At 32.8% G+C, this 5,571-nt stretch overlaps 1 non-coding gene across 1 annotated transcript; it reads left to right on the top strand.

Annotated features, from left to right (window-relative positions):
• Window positions 1-4,238: 4,238 nt before the first annotated feature.
• On the top strand, window positions 4,239-4,311 carry Trnat-ugu (transfer RNA threonine (anticodon UGU)). Its single transcript has one exon. It is a non-coding gene; the product is annotated as a tRNA-Thr (tRNA).
• The last annotated feature ends 1,260 nt before the right edge of the window (window positions 4,312-5,571 follow it).

Here is a 5,571-nt window from a genome sequence, read left to right as displayed (position 1 = left end):
AATAGAAATAATAAAACAACGATTAAATAATAAAAATAAATAAAATACCCACATCTATATCATAAACTTGTTTCAATTTCCTTCATTGTTCGATTACTATATAGGTATTAATTTTGTAAACATAGATTCCATCATTACCCGGAGTGTTGCCTGAATAAAACACTGTTCTATACTGACACCATGGCCATTACATTCTGTTGACGTGCTACCATCAGTTGTTTGAGTTTTGGAGTTTTCTCTCTCAAATGAGTGGCTGTCTCAAGCTATGGAACCTTATCTCGGAATTTTTAGGATTAACATCATTGAGCTTTATCGCACACCGAATTTATTACCATCAGCCGTCAATAAACCTTCCCAGATAATATTTGCTAATTTAACAACAGTTGTTGTACCCTTTTTAAGAGGTCAAAAATTAAATTTTAAAATGAATAGAAAAAAGTGATGTTGCGTCATAGCTTCAATCTGTGGAGAACAATGTGAATAAAAGTTTCATTTGTTTACTTTCTAGTAAATGAAATGATTAAAATAATTAATACTCAACAAAAGTATTAAAAATGTTCGAAAAACAACCCACATATCGCATGCTGTATGCGGTTCATTCATCTATTTTAATTTTTTTATCTTGTAGTTTGTTTTATGAAGGGGAAGGAAATAGGCTTGCACTACAGTCTAATCAAACAACTGGAGTTTGATAACACAAAACTGTACTTTCCTTCCATTACCGAGTGTCCAACAACATATTTGTTGTCTATACCGAAGTACCTTAAATGCTATACATTTAAAACAAATAAATAAAAATAAAATTTTGTATTGTGTTTTTGCATTTTTAAGATTTGTATTCACAGCTGTTAATTCGTTTCGCTGCAATTTTTTTTTTTTTTTGATGTCTCGTTCTAATGAGAATTTGATCTAACAGACATGTATGTCACGGTGGCACGTACGGAAGTCATCCTGTTTAAACACACACACACACACACACACACACACACACACACACACACACACTCACACACACACACACATTGAGCACTAATGCAAAGCTGGACTCTTTTGACTCATTAAAGGTTACTGTCAAACTTAGTTTCTTGTTCATTACCGCAAATAGGCTGTTGTAAAATTCATAAAGAAGAAAGACACGAGACAGACCTCTTCTTTAAGATAATGTCAGAAAAATGCTGAAGTCGATATAATAACCAAGTGTACTCAATTATTTAAATATTTTTGATCATGCTTAATAAAACAAATATAATATTTAGCGGTATGTTTTCCAAACCAAAGCTAACGATGCCGTTTATTTTTTATTTATTTATTTTTTTATTTGTCCCTCACGTTAGGGATACAGAAATAAAAAAATTGCACAAACGTTGAAACGTGTTTAAACAAATTTTAACACTACTTAAATAAATATTAATAAAATAAAGCTAATGTTTATGAATTATATGTGAAAAATATGGTACAAGTTGTATTTTATTTTTTACCAAAACTAGAACACATTTTTTTGCCTTTTGAATAATTTCATACATTATATAAGTAAAACAGTAATAGACATGGTGCATTTTGTTATGAGTTGTTCAATTCGTATTTGTTTGAGCTATTTTGTTAAGTTATTTCCCTTGCATTATAAAATTGTGTCCCTTCTGTAAGAGATCTATATTTAATAAAGGGATTTTCTTGCAGTTATGCATCGTTTTTTCTTACTTAAAGAGCATTTAACTTTAAAAAATAATAAGGAAATGGTTACTTTGAGTGAAAACGATATATAAGATAAAGGTTGAAAAACTGGATATTACTGTAGGACATTGTGATTTATATAAAAATGTTTTGTTTTACTTTTCCCAAATTTTCGTGCAAAATTTTTATTTAAATAAAGTTCACAAACAAGCATCATATTGTCAAATTAAATATTACCAGACATTGTAGTGTTACACGCTTGGAGGAGGGGGTGGATGGATCGCATCAAAGCAAAACAAAAACATACACACACGCACATTTTAATTGAAGTTCCAAATGCATTCAACTAAAATTGAAAACTCACGAATTGTTGGGGAGGATGACTTCTAGAAGGATTGAGCTGATATTAGAGTAAACATTGCTAGAACCTTCTGTGTTAATCAATGACTAAAGATTAGCATATCGCTTGTATTGACTTTCAACATTTTAAAGATATTAGTTTTGTTCACTGGCCACTTGACATGTCTGACTCGACATGATGGCCCAAATACATTGGGACACAACACGGGTGGCCAAAGGCAGTATAGATCTCAACCTATGGGCCACGATGATGTGACACCCGACAAGGGGTTGGTAGCGGGTTGTTGTAGTTTTGGTTGAACAAGAAGGCTTCTAAATGTATTTCTTTATCAAATCATTGTCCCATTTATAGATTTGATGCAATATTTTACTGTTGGCTTTGTCAACTTCTGGCTCTAATAACATGAGTAAACATTATTTATAAATTAAAACTTCAATAAAATCAGCGTGTCTGATTTCGGATTAATAATGCACTTGAGAGTAAATAATGTTGCTTTCTATTGTTGTTGATTTTAATGTATTAAAATAAAACTAAGGTTGTTTAAATCAAAGAGCGAAATCACGGAAACAACATATAGAGTAGTCGCTCACCCTTCACTTCAACTGCCCAGATTTTCTACTATCTCACATAGTTCATTCATATCGTGATAGAAGATAAAGTATTATTTTTATCATCAACTATCACATATATCTATCAACAAGAATACAGTATCTACAATAGTGGCATTTAACTTCTACAAACTATCCTACAGTACTCACACTATCCTATCGTAGACTAAATTCTAGCACAAATGGAGGCCACCCAGTTGACGATAATCGTTTTATTATATTGTTGACATGAATAATGTTTTTTTGACTTCATAGAGACAGTAAAACAAAAATAATACAAAATAAAAAATTATGCCAAAAAATAATATAGAAGTTTAATATTTTTAGAATCAATTTTATAACAGTTGCAAATCCATACAACTTGAGAATTTTTTTAATTTTTTTTTAAGGTTACATATCTATTTATTTTCATGAAACCTAAGTTATAACCGGATGTTTCACTTTTGTAAGACAAACATTGATTGGCTGTAAAGAAACTTCGTGATCTTCTTCTTCAGCGTTCTTCGTTTTAGTGTTGGAAGGGATCATCTCCAACACAAGTATACGTGTCAACTGGTGATGTGACAATGAGGCTATTGACTCCGATTTCACCCTATTTTCCTTTTTCTTTTTTGGATTTGCTTCCATACACTTTGTGCAACCAAGAAAAAACTACAAGGCAGCATTTGTTTTATTTTGGACTTGTCTCTCCTAGAAGAGTGGCTGTCCCCAGCTAACGAGCCTCATCTGCCAGAGACTCCGTGATCGATAGTTATTTGTTTACATAACTTGCAGATTCAGTTTTTAAACAACATAATTTTTTGCATAATAAAATGTATGCTCATCGAATAGCAGAATAGCATTGTTTATGTCGCCATTACCACGTGAAAAAACGAATTGCATCTGTCTTTTTTTTTTAATTGTCTTTAATTACCGAAAATACTAAAACGTCAAATACATCCACTCTTTTTAAAGTAAAAACACCCAGGCAATCATGATTGTATAGCCATATTAATATTAATTACATCGTGCATGCTTTTATAATTATTTAATGGGCCTTTCGAATACCTTTGAGACTATTCTCGCTTGGGTCCATTGTATCTGTCACAAGCACAGGTCACATTTAAGAGGGCATCAAAGAGTCGGATCTAGCGAGCTGTTGTGAAAAATGCAAAAAATGGTTCAATTTACATGTTTAAATGGTTTTCGTGTTTATTTATTTTAATATCTGGCCTGATGCAAAAGTTGTAATATTATATTTCTTTTTTCGTGTCTTATTTCTATAAATATACATAGAGTAATCTTTATAGCAATCAAACAGTATGTAGCTTTAGTGATAGTTCAGTCAAGTGTAGCTAAAACGTGTCACGCACCATGACACACATAGGTCACCAGTCACAGGTTTATGTACAACAGGAGACGAGTAGACAATACAGTGACTAGGATGTTTACAAAGACTGACGTGTACAGTGATATAGGGGATCAATCCACACAAATGTTGAAGTTTAGACCCTCGAGCCCCACCTTTTTGATCCCACTTTGTCCCCTTGGCAAGCTTTAATACTCGGATTTCGAACACAAGAACAAAGGATTTAAAGTATAAATAACGGTAAATACACGTCTCCATAGCTCAGTGGCTAGAGCACTGGTCTTGTAAACCAGGGGTCGTGAGTTCAATCCTCATTGGGGGCTGTGTATTTTTTAAACGATCTGCTTCTTCAACTTTAAAAAAAAAATCGACTAGTCACCACATAGTCTACACGCTCATTGTTTACATTTTGAAATATCTATGATAGGAAGCGATGGAGTGGGGGCGTTGTGTGAACCTGGTTAACGGGGCTGTAGCCTGAAATGTTGGTTTTATATCAAGACCATAAATACAAATGATACGTAGTCCTTGTGATAAGATAGCGACACAAAACATCACGTGACGTCCACTGCTCTGTCAAGACCAAGGATCCGAAACAATTTTTAATTTAAACTGGAATTTTAAAAGACAATACATCTCCTGGTCTTGACAGGCTTACGTCCAAATTGTACAAGGCTTTTACTGAGAAAAGGCTTTTGATAAAGTGTCACATTGTTTTTTTTTTGTTTAACACAATACAATAAAAACATGTAGGAGCTTACTTTGTACATTTAAAAATATTATTCAACCATTTTTTATCATGATAATCATAACAAAGCCTTTTCACATTTCTCTAACTTCTAATGTCAAACTCTCAACGTAAATACTAACACATAACCGTTAGCCTCATATTCGATGAGTTGTCAAAGGCGATACACACGTAGCTCCTTTCAGGTATATCTTCGGGGAGGATTCCCCCCCCCCCCCTACCCCCTGCGCCGAAAAACATATACCGCTCTCTAACGAAGCATAATGTATATAAAAAGTATATACGTTTAACAGTATTCGCCCCAACCCCGGAAATAAAGTCTAATAGTAACTGGACATACTATGATGAGTTTAATTTAAGAAAGAAGAATAACGAATATATTATCACTTTCCTGTTGTTAGAAAAAAAAAGTTTAATTGCAAGGGAAATAACCAAATCAAATGTATAAAACAAGTACAATCCGAAATCCGAAAACCAATATACACTAAAGTTATAAGAGACCTTTAAGGATACGTATACTACTGCTGAAAAATCAAACATGTCTACTAACACTAAATGTATTTAAAATGCAAATTACATCTTATTTTCATTTAGGGACTAGAAACATTAACGTTATTATAATAATCGTTCTTTAAATATTGTTAAAGCTCGCGTAATCATACTATTGGGTATGGCAGGGGTCGGCAACCTGCGGCTCTCCAGCTCCTTGAACAAATATTAATAATCTTAATAAAAAAATAAAATATTTGAAATAAAAAAATGTTAGTGGCTCTTTAAAACCAGGGAAATTTTGAAAATTGTAACTTTTGGCTCTTCCGCTTCAAAAGGTTGCCGA

This window comes from Physella acuta, unplaced genomic scaffold (genome assembly GCF_028476545.2).
Source record: "Physella acuta isolate Inbredline_101_S28 unplaced genomic scaffold, ASM2847654v3 ptg000442l, whole genome shotgun sequence".
Lineage (NCBI taxonomy): Eukaryota > Metazoa > Mollusca > Gastropoda > Physidae > Physella > Physella acuta.
Note: the sequence above shows the minus strand (reverse complement) of the source record. Positions and strands in the feature narration are given on the sequence as shown.